The sequence below is a fragment of the Brachyhypopomus gauderio genome, chromosome 14, assembly GCF_052324685.1.
Source record: "Brachyhypopomus gauderio isolate BG-103 chromosome 14, BGAUD_0.2, whole genome shotgun sequence".
NCBI lineage: Eukaryota > Metazoa > Chordata > Actinopteri > Gymnotiformes > Hypopomidae > Brachyhypopomus > Brachyhypopomus gauderio.
This window is the reverse complement of record NC_135224.1, coordinates 20,798,068-20,814,155: the sequence shown is the minus strand read 5'-3', so window position 1 is coordinate 20,814,155 and position 16,088 is coordinate 20,798,068. Positions and strand designations below refer to the sequence as shown.

At 45.7% G+C, this 16,088-nt stretch overlaps 2 long non-coding RNA genes across 2 annotated transcripts; both read left to right on the top strand.

Annotated features, from left to right (window-relative positions):
• Window positions 1–350: 350 nt before the first annotated feature.
• Window positions 351–1,654, top strand: LOC143475159 (uncharacterized). Its single transcript, XR_013120941.1, has 3 exons — window positions 351–489; window positions 1,094–1,238; window positions 1,369–1,654. It is a non-coding gene; the product is annotated as an uncharacterized LOC143475159 (long non-coding RNA).
• An 882-nt stretch (window positions 1,655–2,536) lies between these two features.
• Window positions 2,537–3,306, top strand: LOC143475605 (uncharacterized). The gene is made up of 2 exons (XR_013121060.1): window positions 2,537–2,986; window positions 3,062–3,306. It is a non-coding gene; the product is annotated as an uncharacterized LOC143475605 (long non-coding RNA).
• Window positions 3,307–16,088: the final 12,782 nt, after the last annotated feature.

The following is a 16,088-nucleotide window of genomic DNA, read 5'->3' as shown; positions in this document are numbered from 1 at the left end:
AATTGCCACAGTAATATCATCTACAACCCACCCTCAGCCTTCACATGACTCCGAGCATGAGAGAGGCCTTAATATAGATATGAACCTCCCCTCCTGTTAGGGAGGTATCTTCATCGTTACATAAGCTGCAGACAGCAGCTCTCTTCTGCAGAATGGCCCTGGGCTACAGGCGAGCACCTCCCCTACACGCCAATTACCGCCGAACCGTGGCCGGGGGGTCAGGGTCTGGCGACAGAGGCATCGCGCCTCCTCTCTCCGGATCCGAACCGATCCTCCAGTTTCTCCTTTCGGGCGCACTTTTAAAAATCGGCCTGGCCCACGAGGTAATTGCGGGAATCGACGCTTCGTTATGTTTGCCTCTATTCTGAAATGTCACAGATGGCCCGGCCTCTAAAACTTGGGGGATGTAATTGTCACATTGTTCTGCTCTTCCTCACCGGAATCAAACCATGGAAGCCAACATCTCGAGGACCCTCTAAATCTAAAATGGTAAAAACACACACACACACACACACACACGCTGAAACACACTGACCTTTTGCTTAATTGCTTCATTTAGATTCATGGTTCCCAAACAGCGCTGCACAGTTCGCTAGGAGGTGACCGATGTCAGTCTTGTGGTTCCAATTTGGACTTAATGTTCCTTACAGCACGTTGATTCATGGTGCCAAATTCAGCTTGCCATTAACATTCATAGCATATCACTTGCATATTCAGAGGTAGATACCCTGCTTAAGCCTGAAGATATATTTCTGCGAAATATTATATGCCATAAGCAGTCATAAGTCATCTGCTTCACTGACATCCACCACCCCAGCCCCCACGTTATTTTTATAGGTCGTGCATTTCAGCTAAACACTGTGATGTTTTTTTTAGACTGGGCACTGGGTCTGCAGACACAACTTTACAGTAAAGTTTACGTTGATCTATATGCTGCACGCTGATCTTTACAGCCCACTCCCGCAGTGCTGATTACTGTACGTTGTAGACGGTATGCTGCTGCTAATGTTATTCAGTACCTGTGTGAAAGTAATCTGTGTGTGTGTGTGTGTGTGTGTGTGTGTGTGTGTGTTCACTGTGTGTGTGTTCACAGCGTGTGTATTCACTCACTCGAAGGCTAAGAGTTCTCTGTGCGAATTGCTGTCTCCATGCTGAGGGACATCACCGAGAAAAAGTAATTTGGACAGAAAGGATGTTTCAAAATAAAACAAGGTTTAAAGTCGCTCGCGGAAGCTCAGGTTATGTAACAGCACCGTGCCACTACACCATACTTATTTACTTATACTGCGTAAAAGGAAAGCAACAGCGTACTGTGTTGCCTTGACATTTGTTTTGACTAAACTTACCAGAGGACACTTTGTCCAACAGGGAAGCACAGCCAGGAATACACACCAAAAAGAGAGGAGACGTGGCGGACGCGTACATTTCGCCGTCTGGGACGCGGTACAACGGGCGCAAGCCGGGTTTTAATGGGGACTTATCTGACTAAGTACAGCATACGGATCCCCCATTTTGCACCAGCTGGTGGGCGCCCGTGTGCCAGGAGGCTGCTGCCAGCTCCCCTCGCCAGCTCTGCCCTGCTGTCTGGAAGCCGCCCGTTCGAACCTGGACGCCCGCAGAGCCAGGCCCCCCCCGGGGTGGGGGGGGGGGGGGGGGGTGGGGGGGGGGCGCTCTCGGCGCCGCTGAGTCCCCAGAAGAACCGATGGCTTTCCTGACCTATTTGGGACCCGACGGAGCTGCCAAGTGTAGGGTTTAAAGTCTGCGGCTCCGGGCTGTAAGGACGTCGGGGGCTCTGGACCCTCCTGGAGGTGCCTGGTTTTCTCCAGATGGGTCTCGGCTCTCCTCGAGGTTTCGTCGCCATGCCGTTTCTTGGAGTCGTTCCTCGCCACTGTCGCCATCGGTCGGCTTATTATGGGTCAGAACCTGGATATGTGCACAGCTGTTATGTGAATGCCTGCTGTGAAAAGCACCACACAAATAAAAATGACTTGAACCGGGCAGAATCGGCGTGGACACATTCTTTTGAAATAAACAAGGCTGCACTGACTCCCTCCTGTAGATCTGTGTGGCTGTGCACGCTCAGACAAAAGCTTCTGCACAAATTATGTTCATATGTTCATAATTCTTGAAGGAATAAGTTGCCCCATCACACAGTCAGCTTTGTGCATGTACACTTTCTTAATATGACAATCAGTGTCTGATACCTTAGCTGTTAATAAGATATCAGGCAAGATACTTAGCAAGGTGTGTGCTAAGTATCTACACACACACACACACACACACACAAACACACACACACACACACACACACACACACTGTATATATATATATATATATATATATATATATATATATATATATATATATATATATATATATATATATATATATATATATACAGGCATGCGCGCGCGTGCTATCTGTTTTGAGGATGAAATATGATCCTCTCACTGGCGCTCATCAGCGCTGGATGGATGACGGCGGTGTCATTTGATTGACTTCCCGCCTTCTGATTTTCGGACATTACGTAAAAAAGCTACCTCCCTCCTGCCTTAAGTCCAGTTTGTTTTGGTCAGTTTATGTTTTCAACTTGTTTGGTCGTGCCGAAGACATTATTGCTCCCGATTCAATCGACATAATCATCATACAGGTGGTCCACGAGTTACGATTTTCCGTGGTTACTACACATCTCCCATTTACCAGATAAAGCCTCGTTTGGACCCAAGTGGTTCTGCGTCGTAAACGGAATTTGGTGTTTGGTGTGCGCGGCATCAGGATAGGCCTTTAGCCTTAGTTAAATGAAGCTACGGATAAAGGTATTTGCCAAAAGGCTAGCTTTAGGATAGGATAACTGCGTATAGTACGTTATTTACGTACAGAATGTAGCCTACGTATGTTCCGATTTACACCGAAAATCGATTTACGACGGATCGACGTCGTAACCCGGGGACCGCCTGTATTTCAGACATCGGAAGAACTTCAGAGGTAGATACAAGATAAATTCAGTATTTTATCTTTATTCTGATGAAGTTTAATTATAAGAAAGTGTTTTTTTTTGAGCCGGTACAGGTGGTCAGACGATCTGGTTCATCATGGCCGCCTTACGGCGTAAGGTGTAATACATGAACAAAAGCACAAAATGTATGTCCTAATAATCCAACACAAAATATTTATTAAATATTTTATATATTAAAACTAACTATAATCATAATACTTGTAATTATTTTAAACTTTATTTGCATAATTCTTTGAGTTGTCTGGTATCCTTTGATTTACTAACAGTAATGAATAAATAATTAATCATGCCTGTTTTTAACATATTGTGTCTAATTGTGTTAATTTAAAGATTAATTATTAAAAATTTAAAATATGGTACACTTCCACAAAGCCCACCCCCCCCCCCCCCCCCCCTCAAAGAAATGTCAGGCTCAGGAATTTTTCCCACTATCACCCCTGTGTATATATATATATATATAGTGGTATGTGTTCTGTGAAATTGTATTGTCAGTTTGGTAGGACTGTGCTGTGCAGAATTTGTAAATTCTACATTCAGAGATTTGAACAGAACCTGTGGAGAGTGGAGTTACCTTCATTCACCCTATTCCCTATTCCCTATTCCCTATTCCCTATTCTCTCTCTCTGTTGCAGATCGTGGCTCACGTCCTGTTGCCAACCAGTGTGGTGAGACTAATTACACCTGTAGCAGTAGTGTTGGGGGTGTGGGGGGCACTAGCTGGTCTGTATTCCCCCCGGGTTACGGTCCCTCCCCACGCTCCCACAGGCGGGTCTCACAGCAGCCCGTGTGTGTGTGCACGGACGGTGCTCGGTACAGCACTGCCCTTGATTTCATTGGACCGAGCGTTAGGTAGAGTGGAGATGGAGGGAAAAACAGGACTAATCCTTCTTCAAGGGTTCAGTGAAAAGACTGGGGAACATTCACTAATGAAGTGTTGATCTACACGGCAGACGGACTTCCTGTTCCTTACTATGGGGTTCAAAAAGAAAAGTTCCATTGTATATGGGTTAGTGACAGTAATGCCAGGGTAAAACAGATGTACGTGTTTACAGTCACTTTATTACTGACTCTTATCACTTAGGTGGGGTCCGATTATATAGTATGAAAGACTTTTAGGTTAAAATCAAATATGTAAAAAGAATGATGTGTAAAATACAATTTATATTTTTAAAACCAGGGATCATGTTAAGAAGGTTTTTATGACAACTGTGTCACAGTTTCAAAGTCTTTGAAATCTGCACAACACACGTGCGTCACACGTGCGTCTTCTTCATATGGTTTCATTAGCATGACTTCATCCTTGTGAATCAAAATTACATCATGTACTGTAATTCACGCTCTTTACACAAGAAGAGAATGTACGACTTTTATCACTTGAATACGCAGTGGCGTTTAGAAGTTGTTATGGTCAATCAGAATCATTCTTTTATTCCCTGTTAACTCTCACGTCACGAGTGTGCAGAAGCCTCCCTGCATTAATCCTGCTCATCTAGGAACGCACTGGTGGGTTCTGGAGACAGATCCAGTTCTGGGTTCTGGAGACAGCATGCGTGTGAGAGCCCGTCCCACCACCGCATCACGTGTGTTCGGGCTGTGGCCAATCTTCAGGTACTCAGCCCGTGCAGAGTAACGGCAAATACACAGGAATTCTGGGTATTCTAGGAAATTAAGGAGGGGGGGGGGGGGGGGGTCTGATCAAGCCATTGGTGGCCTGCTCAAGCATCCATTATGGTTACTGCGTCTTTCCCCTCGGATTCGATAAGTGCTGTAGGCAGCTTCTGAGAGGAGAGGGAGGAGGAGAGCTCAGTTAGCCTCTGAGATGATATCGACGGCCTAGTTGCTGATGGCTGCCATGTTCTGGGCAGAATGTACAGGAAGAGATCCAGTTTGACACATTCCTCATTCCCCAAGAAGTCACAGTCTACAAGTAGATGGAGTCTTACGCCATAAAAGCTTTAGGAGTCTCTATGGGTCTTTAGAGGTTGGCATGTGCCTTATTAAAAACATAATCGGTTCAATAAAAGTATTCTTACTCTCTCTTGTGGCTCTAAAGTTTTCCTTTTTTTCTTTAAAATACTTGGCCAAATAGTTAGTAGTATATTTAGTATATGTGCTGTAATTGTATAACACAGGTGCTACACAAAACAAAGATTACCAATCCAATACAGTTTTCAGTTTTGTAAAGTTTATAGTTACTCTACGTCTGGTTATGTCCAGTGTGCTCGTGTTCATCCGTCTCACCTGGGGCTCGTCTCGTCTCGTCATCACGCGGGTCTCATTTATCTCAGCCCATAAAACGTGCGATAACGCGATGTCCCGTGCTCGTCTTTGTTACAGTCTTGCTCGTCTCTCTCGAGTACATCTGTTCACCCTGAGCGCTACTGCGTGTTGAATAACGACGCTGTGTGTAATTCAAAATGTCGCCATCGAAATCAACGCCACAGATTAGCACAGTGGAAGAAAACCTGTATGTGCACAAGCTCGAGTAGTCTAATATGGTTACAGCGATTTAGGCCTATACTGGAAGCAAAAGGAGGTTTTGTGAGCAGGTGTTGAGGGAACCTTGCCCTGCATGCTTGCATTATGTGTTCATGTAGCCTATATATAAAAAATTCTTACACTACATGGGTATAATGATTATCATTTTTTATGCTTACATTTCTGTTTACAGCATTTGGCGTTCACTCTTGTACTAACTTGTGTATTTATCAGTGTGGCCATGGCGTTCTACCTGCGATAGGTGAGCAAAGGTTATTCGGTACAATTAAAACCAAGTGTTCTTACAAATGTGTGATGGTCTCTCTCGCTTCTGTATGCTGTTTTGCAGTCTGATCGCAGGTCGTATGTCTTACTGCATCACCTTTCCGTGCTCGTGATAAAAAATTTATCAGCTTGTTTTACCTAGATGCTTTAAATGCCACCAGAACATTTTAACCGCACGTTCTCAATACCCCCGATTCCCTTGTGTGCGTGTTCAAATATATGCATTTTAAGTTGAGTGTCAATATCTGTGTGCAGATGCCAAAGTGAATTTCTCTCTGGAGTCTCCAGTCAGCGATCTTTCCTAGATATGCAGGCGGACGCAGGCAGGTGGCCAGCTTAATCCGTCATATCTGTCGAGCGAGATATGAACTCGTACATCTGCCTCTCCAAGCACCGCAAATCTATAGCCACACTCCATCATAGTGCTCATTACTTTTAAAGCTCATCGTTTTTGCCACCCACAATGGCTGCCTCTTAGAACACTTCATGTCATGGTTTTCAAGTCTCGTCTCATCATTTCCTTGAGTTGAACTTGATGAACTTGCTGTCTTTTTTACCAAAGTACGTTTATTTATTTTTGTCTTCTACGGCAGATTCAAAAGACTTAGCAACTCTTAGCACAGCTTGACAGCAGGTGTGATTGCTCATGTGTGTTGCAGGAAGCTTGCCTTATTAAAAGGAGCATTTCTCAATGGTTAAACTTTAATTACCTATAGGCTATGGCGGTGATTAACACATGGTAAACAGTCGATAGGAACGGAGTGTTTGGTGTCGACTTGACGTTTAAGCTTTGACTCGTGCAAACAGATCGTCTGGAATGGGAGAGAAAGCTTTTCGACACTCTTTCTGTTTCTCCCCGAAAAGTATTGGTCTTAACTGTGTGGGGAGGAGACGCTTGTGTTTGTTTGTTACCCACAATTAGCCAGACAGAAGGAGTCTGTTATCCCTGACTGCAGGTTTTTAAAAGAGCTGCACTGTGATATTCACGCAGGCTACTGGAAATTAGCAGTTGATTAACACACCGATGATCCTAGGGAGACGGCCTGCGCCGACGCTCGCGATCACTGCACAAATTAATTAATGTGAACGCGCTAATTAGCGCGATCACGACAGGCAGTGCACAAGTCCCTATCTGAGGGGAAACCGTAGAATCTGGGCGGCTCGTCTGTTTCTGCTTTAACGAGCGACAACACGAACACGCTGTCGTATGCCAACATGTTCCGAAGCGCAAAAACCCCACCCAAAACAAACAAAAAAAAACCCCAATGTCGGTGCAGGTGTGTACCCACGAGCTAAAGCACGGCAGCAAAGCCTGAAGAGGTAATGCACGCTTTAGAGGTGGCGAGAATCAGTCGCCGGTGGAACTGTGTGAAGTGCCCCGAGAGAGGATGAGGTTTGGAGAGCCAGGGCTTTGACCATGGGAAGGGATGAGGTTCGGAGGTCCAGGGGTTTGACAATGAGAAGGGATCGTGCTCCATGGTGCGAACAAATCTATCTCCACTGTGTTACCTCTTTTGGGCACACAGATGAAAACCGAGGATTTCCGTGGCTTTCAATTGGTTGTCTGAATTTCCTGCATTGTTGACTTGTAATGAAAGTGTCCACAGCAGATTCACAGTGCTTTAAACCATATTCTCCTACTTCTAGTCTTATTCTACTTTTCTTCTTCTCTTCTTCAACTTCTTCTTCTTCTTCATCTTCTCCAAGCTTGCGTGTCTGGGGACCATCCTGTTTCCTCCCGAATGTTCTATGACCACCATTTCCTTAAGGGGATATCGGCGCATAGGGACTTCACCAAAGGACCTTCTACACCCTGTTTTTTTTTTTTCTCCTCTTTGATTGCTTCCTGTGTCTTGCGCTGTAGTTGAGGGATTATTTTTAGGCCGGGGTTGCACCCTGTGACTGTGGCTGGCATTTATTATTGATACCCTGAATGTGTGGCGGTTGGAGCTACACAGCTGCCCCATTTTCCTGTCTGTCCTACTTGCTTGAATCCTCAAGGGCAGAAAGAAGGGATACAGAGTTAGGGAGATCGGCTATTTTTAGTACGCAACTTTTCTCTCTCTCTCTCCCTCTCTCTCTCTCTCTCTCTCTCTCTCTCTCTCTCTCTCCTGAAGGATTCTGTGCAAATGTATACATCGACATGGGTGCACACGCCTGGAGATTCGGTGACGTGTCGGTTTGCAGCACGCAGCTGTTTCTCTCCTCCGGATCCCGTGTTCAGGAAAACGTGTTTGTGAGCGGTTCTGTTCCACACGCCCTATTACTTCAGACCCGTAACTTTGAGCAAATCAGAAGAAAAGAGGTGCGTTTTGCTGGAGTGGTAATTTCCGCTCGAGCACACAAGGCGTGGGGATTTGTATTCCCTGGTGTGCTTTGCTTCGGAAGCCTCCAACGTGACTTCTTTACGTACGTCTGCTTTCGTCCAGAACCGCAGGTGTTCATGGCTCAGCGTTCATTTGTGTGCAGGGGGAGCCGGGTTCTAACGCCCGGCCCGGCCGAGCTGTGCTTCTGCTGCCCCACAGAGAAGGCAACCTGACCAGAGTAACGATCACTCAAGCTCCTGATCCCAGATCAGGGCAGGACACGATCTTGCGAGAAGGCGACGGCTCCAGCTTCGATATCCCATAATTACTTGGGGTGGAAGGGAGGAGGTGGGTGAGGGAGGGCTCTTCAGCTGGGTAGATACAGTGTGTGTGTGTGTGTGTGTGTGTGTGTGTGACCCACTCATGTCCGGGCCTAGTTCTCCCCCCCAAAGTGCACAGACTCAGAGAAGCAACGGCTTGGGCGCCACGGCAACACAGCTGTCGTCTCGGCTGTGTGCCTGCCAGCAGACGTGATGAGGATAGATATGATCCCACCCAGCAGCTCCCTCCCCGTACTGCACACGTGAAGCACACGCGAATATCTCCACGGTGAAGGACACGAGACCATCATTCAGGCTCCCCGTTTGTGCAGTAGAAATATTGATCTGGAATCTGCCTGAATGTGCTTTCGTGAATTTGGGTGGGATTATATAAAGATGTCAGTAGGTTTTTCATGCCTTCCAGATCTTTAAGATTTCAACAAGCTCTATAGACAAGTTGGTGAGTTCTGTGACCAGGTTGATGTGCATATTCACAAGCGTGAGTGTGTGTGTGTGTGTGTGTGTGTGTGTGTGGTGTGTGTGATGAGGGGATTTGAGAGCTGCAGGATTGCCTGAACATATGCATGAAAGGAAAGAGAGAGAGAGAGAGAAATACAGAGAGAGAGAGAGAGAGAGAGAGAGAGATGATGGATGAAAGTGGACTGTGTGCAGTCGCATGTGAGATGAGGTTTGAACAGGGATCATCACACTGTTAGCTGCCTGTCTGCTGTTCATTATACCCCTCTCACACACACACGCGCACGCACACGCTCACACAGACACACTCACACAGATACACTCTCTCACACACGCACATACACACACACTCACACACACGCTCACACAAGCACTCACACTGACACACTCACTCACACGCTCACACACGCACATACACACACAGACATCTTTTCTTTTCTCTTTCCGGCAGACAGACACATATGTGCAAACACAATATCACTGAATGTGGCAGTGGGCTATATATTAGAGATGGTATGAAAATTATCGTTGTCTCTCGTTGTTTCTGCGTGTCTCTCTATTAAATTATTATGTCTGTAAAGAACTGACTCACTTAGATTTCACATCTATTTTTATATTTACTCATTTGGCAGAAGATAGTGTGGTCTTTAATTTTTTTCCTTTCATGTTATTTAACCAACCACACAATTGCAAATTTGTCAGAATGGACCACTTGCATAAAAAAAGTAAACCAGTGAGATCTCAGCATCCATCCATCCATCCTGAGATACCTGCTTCCAAGACGTTAGTAGCAGATCCTTAAAGTCCTGTAACTAGTGAGGTGTATTGGGGAATATCGTTACCATCAGCACCATGGGGTGTTCTTGGTCTGCAACAATGTTTCGGTAGGCAGGACCCAGGGTTTCTTTGTTGCATGCTAGCTTCCCACAATGCACCCTGGTGTCATCTCTTCCCCAGCTAGGTGACACACACATATGTCCATCCATATGCTGGTAAAGGCGCCATGATTAGACCAGACCACTGTCTTCCACTGATCTGTGCAGTTCTGATGGAGCCCATCATTGTTGCTAGTGGAAACGGGTCAGTGTGTGTGTGTGTGTGTGTGTGTGTGTGTGTGTGTGTGTGTGTGTGTGTGTGTTTGGGGGGAGGGGTGTTCTGCAGACACAAAGCCCCATATGAGGCAAACTGCAGTGCATTGTGTGTTCTGAGACTTTTCTATCATAGCCAGTGTGAACTTTCTGAGTAATTTGTGCAGTAGCTCTTCTGTGGGATGGGAGCAGATGGGCTCATCTCAGGTCCCCACACACACACACCTGAGCGTCAGGTCCCCACACACACTCGTGAGTCTCAGGTCCCCACACACACACCCGTGAGTCTCAGGTCCCCATACACACATCCGTGAGCGTCAGGTCCCCACACACACACCCGTGAGCCTCAGGTCCCCACACACACACCGTGAGCATCAGGTCCCCACACACACACACCCCTGAGTCTCAGGTCCCCACACACACCCCTGAGTCTCAGGTCCCCACACACACCCCTGAGTCTCAGGTCCCCACACACACCCGTCAGCCTCAGGTCCCCACATTCTCCCCTGAGCTTTAGGTCCATCAGAAAGAAGGAGCACTAAGCCCACCTGAGCATTTTAATATGGGATTGTTGGTGCACAATTATACTAATTTACTAATCTTGAACAAACTGAGAAACAGTTCATTTAGAAAGAAAAGTAGACGTTTTTGTCTAGGGTTTAATATACTCCACCCGTCCACCCCAGGGCGTATCTGTGGTGGGCTCACTTACAAAACTGTCCTCCAAACCATGTGGGAGCCTGATCTATTCTGATATATTTATACCACGACAGCCAAAGTAATTCATGAAAATTCAGGGGATGGCTTGGGTAGGGGTGTTTCATTTGCAATGCTGGACTTGTCCAGACAGACGCTGTGTGAATCTGCCTGTCACGGCCTGATGGTTGTTTTCTCAAAAAATTCGCTCCAGGATGCCTTTAATTGTGCTACTGGTTTCTACAGCTTTTCTCTTTTTTTCCCTACTGGAGGACGTGTTTAAATGTGCCAGCGTGCATTGCGAAATTGACCCGACCTTATCTCTCCGGGGGGGGGGGTTTGGGGGGGGCATGCTGATTGGAGTGTGGGTGAGATTTTCTCATCAAAGACTGAAAATGTGCCGACCTCCAACAGCAGAATGAGAGGAAAGTTGTCAGACGATCGCTCATGTGTCCAAAAAAAATATAAAAAAATAGTGTGAAAATGTGGAAAGCGTTGATAGTGCTGTAGGGCAGGCCAGCATAGGTTCACAGATACATTTCTGTCCTTAAAAAGCACAGCTATTCCTCACCGCCGTGACGGGTGACGTCTACACGTGCCTAATCCAGCTGCTGTTGTCTTTGTGCGCCTACTGTGTTGCTGACATCCCCCAGGGGAGCCAGCAGGAACTCTTGGAACTAGAATTGGCAAAAAGAAAATAGAACACAAAAAGAAAAAAAGAAAAGAAAGCAAAATCTCTTTATTATTTATCGTACGTTCTGCGTATCTGACTAGCAAGCAAACTAATAACATATCACCTCTCTAAACTGAACTCTCTAAACTGCCTGAATGGCTCTGATTTCACTAGTATTTTGCCACTCTGGTGATGTTTTTTTCTACTGTGCACATACAACAGCAAAGTTTCTTTTCGCTGCAATCTGACCTCTCGGCAGACATTCCTTTTGTGCGGACACAGATTTGGCCTCTTTTTGCAAGCTGCATTCAGTGATCATCATCATCATCATCATCATCATCATCATCATCATCATCTCCTGGATTCAGAGGAGCACAAACAATCTGAGAAAATCTTGTCCAGGAATGTCAGAGGTTCTTTAACGTTCTTTCCAGCACAAACAATGTGCTCAGTGCTTTTAGGCAAGAGAGAGAGCAACAATTTTATTCAAGCGCATTGAAGCTAACGTGACAAAATTAACAAAGCAGAATTCCATCTGGACATCCTTGCAGACTGAAACAGCACCCTCGAGTTCAACCAGCAGCCGTGGATTTGATCTCCATGCCATTCTTTGGTTATTCTCTTTTTTCCACCTAAAAAGACCAGGCAGATTAAGCAAACAGGCTGCGTTCGGAATCGATAGTGTTGTCTGAACATGGGCAAGAGTGAGAAAGAGAGAGAAAGCCAGACAGGCACCGACGCCAGAGGGTGTTTACTGACAGCCACTAGGGGGTGCTGTGGACGTGAGCCCACATGGGGGGAATGCGTCATCCAGAATGCTAACACGGCTAACCGAGTCTAAAAGCTAGCACGGTGCAGCTGGCATAATCTTCACACTGTGGAAGCACGTTTCTGGCTGTCGGCATTGTCAGCAATGCGCACACTTCTGCTGGAATTTTAAAGCACTCCTGTAAGCAGAGTGTGATTGTGAGTGTTCCTTCCACCTGCTCTACTGTACAGAGAGAAACTCCACTAAGACATCACCCCGGCCTCAGGTTGCACTGGCTTGCCAGGCGAGTGTAACGAGAGTCCCACTGCCGCACCTGGGATCATGTGCATAAAAGCTTTTGGGTACGAAGGCTGCTCTCAGATCAGTGCTTCATTGTCCATAGGGTTGTGCCCACTAAGAGCTTAAAGCCAAACACTGACCCTGCAGCAGAACTCTTACTTTCCGAAATAGCACATAGGCGCTGCCTAATCTCCTGACTCTCTCAGACTATTCTCACAAGGCCTTATTTAAAATAGTTCCATGAAGGTAAGCACAAAATCAAGGACTTACTCTATTTATATAACGCCAGACAGACACTGCCGTAACTGGAAAGATTTTGACGCTGCAAGATATGCATCAAAATGATACCAAAAAACAACACTGAAATCCAAAAGATACGAGATATATATATTAATGTGCTTATTTCAATATGCTCAGTGAAATCCTGTAAAAAAAAGTTGTGCTGCTCTTCTAGAAATGTCTTCTGGAAATGTCTACTAGCAGAATGTCATTTTCTCAAACAAAAAAAACTAACAAAAAAATGTGGCATTTGTACTGATAAAGCCACCCAGAGTTCCCTTTTTCAGTTTCTGAGCGGGGGGAGAATAATTTGGTTTTTAATTTCTAGAAGCAATATGCGTTTAGTGATGTTAGTTAAAGTAGTGTGAGGTGAAGGCGGGGGGAACATAGCGATGAGGCTATCGGGGGATTATTGTCGGCTTTAGCGGGGGGAGGGAGACACACGGAGACTGTGAAGCGGACACACAGATCAAAAGCACGGATGCTGTTCGTCAGTGACAACCACGCAAACCACTTTGCTCAGCAGTGTGAGAGCTGTCGCTAAAAAGGACAAATTGAATTTACAAATCTGTGCCAGTGAACTGCTAATAACAGATGTGGATATATTCAGGTAGCTCTAATGAATCCTGATAGAACTAGCAGGCCATATAGGAGTTTGTTAGGACAGAAACAATGTTCACTACAAACACGTGAAGAGGGTTATGTGCTTATATAACTGCATAAAATATCACAGACAGACAGTGTTCTCAGTTTGGAGTACCTCACAGTTCAACACTGGTCCATTTACCTTTGACAACAGCTAATGAATGAATAACATCACACTTATTTACCACCTTTCTTAGAAGCCAAAACAACTTTACAAGCCACACAGCTTTTGCATGCAGTCATCACACCCTTGAGGAGCAGAAGAGTGCACAGTGTACTGTGCACTATTCGCACAGTGTACTCTCAACCGTGCACTATTCGCACAATGTACTCTCAACTGTGCACTATTCGCACAGTGTACTCTCAACTGTGCACTATTGGCACAATGGACTCTCAACTGTGCACTATTCGCACAATGTACTCTCAACTGTGCACTATTGGCACAATGGACTCTCAATCGTGCACTATTGGCACAGTGTGCTCTCAATTGTGCACTATTCGCACAGTGTACTCTCAACCGTGCACTATTCCCACAGTGTACTCTCAATCTTGCACTATTAATACAGTGTACTCTCAACCGTGCACTATTCACATAGTGTACTCTCCACCGGAGACCACAGCCCCCTGGTCTGTTTGGGTTCTTTAAGGTACCAGAGAATATTACTAGGTTGCTTAAGGCTAATTTTGAGGACATTCAATTTTATTGTATTACAGCAGAGTACATTATGTCCTGGCAGTGATTGGAAATAGGTGTAATAGCCAACGGTGCTATTTCATCATTAGCATTTCTGATGGTGACGGAGGTGATCATTAGGGCTTCTGAGTGGGTTGTAGGTGGAGCAGGCCCAGAGGTATATTCCTGAATCAGGGCATATGTGGATACCGTGACAAAACTGACAACTGCTCTGCCATGTACCCAACAGTAGTTACAGAAGATAAATTATAATCTTATGTGGGTAAGGATGAAGGTTAAAGGTAGTACATCTAGAAGTTTGTCAGTGTGAAAGGAAAACTTGTGTAGGACCGTTTTTTTGCTGGAATGAGAACTGATTGAGTAAAGTGATAAAGAACAAGATGTGGGGTTGAAGACAGAAATGGTGAAGGCAATAATTAGCATCGAGAAGTTCTTTAACCAGGTAAACTGAAACTTTGGTGCCTCCATTTTGGCTTGCAGCCTCGTTTTTGATGAGTACTGATGGTTTATGAGGTTGTGATTTCTGACTTAGGCTGAAGATGAAAATGAATACGACTATAAGGAAGTGGCCAGGGTGCCGTGCCCTACCGAGGTGTAGTGCAGGGTGATAGTGACGTGCGGTAGGGCACGTGCGGTAGGGCACGTGTGGTAGGGCACGTGCGGTAGGGCACGTGGAAGAGCAGGGCTTGGGTCCGGGGCCTGCGGAAAGCGTTAGACCACGTCGCCAGAGAGAACGTGAATGATGGTTCCATTCATGAACATGAAGAGGAAGCATGTTACGTAACAGTAGTGTCACAGGGAAACCAGAGTGAGGCGCCTGGTATGAACAAATCTGTGGAGCAGGACTCCCCATCCCAGAATTCCCAGGACTGTGACGCCACGTCAGATCATCCTCCCCTGTAAGTTGATTGGACTCATCCTGTCTCTTAACAGGAAGTGCGTAAATACCTACCTGTTTAACTTGCCCAGTGCCACTTAGTTCCGTACTGAACATTTCCTGTATTACATCTTTCTAAACATTTCCTGTATTATTTCATGAATTTAGGTCTTTCTGCGTATCGAAAGTGGGGATTCAAAAAGAGTGATTACTTTTGTGTGAGATGGACAGTGTGGTGGAGACCATGTGGAGGTTAGAAATACCAGTAGGTGTATTGAAGTGTGAGATTGGAAACTGATAACGGATCAGGAACTACAGGACCCATAATGCACTGCTTTAACTACTTTGAGGCCAGATATGGTGCTGTACGCTAACAGTAAGTGAACAGCTTATCCATCTGTGGAGATGCGGTGGATGATGTGTTTGAAAGGGCGGTGCTGAAGTGCACAGACTTGGTAGGTGAGAACATGGGTGGAAGACATATATAAAGCCAGTAGAGATAGGTGCTAGGGGATTTGTAGCTAGGTCTGCCTCATCCTTGCTTGTGGAATTTGGTTTTAGATGCTGTAAGCTAAGGTTAGCTGTAAAGGAATTATCGGAAGTAGCTGAAAGGGCTTGTCAGTTGCTGTGGATGAGAAGAACACAGGCTGGTTGGGGGAATGTGTTGTAAAGCTGGAATGGCTGAGGTGTTCGGTGTCTCAGTTACATGGAGGGCTGAGCAGGTGGGTGGACTGTCATGTCACCGTCATATGTAGAATGGTAGATCTAGATGGATGTGGTGGTATTTAGCCTGAATTAAGCGGGTCAGTGGAGAGAATGTTGGAGAATGTTGGGTAACATAGCAGGTAAAATGCATATGGAACTTAGAACGCATTAATTATTAACGATCATGTATTAACGATGCCAGCTGGGATGGGTGTGGCCTTAGTTGTTAGGTAGGCTAATATGGATTTTATGGTTTAGAAAGTGATCTGCTGAACGGGGGCAGCACAGCAGGTAAATTTCAGGAGAATAATGTAGCATGTGCTGTTGGTGTAGTGCGTAGTGGGTAAAGCCCATATGGATCTGATGAAGGAACGTGCATTAAGGTGTCAGTGGGGCCGAATATGGCCGTAGTCACCAGGGAGGTTTATGTGAGTTTACATCTAAAGGGGTTTTGTGGTTGAGGTTTGGGGTTTAGGGGTGGAGGGGGCTGTTGAACCTGC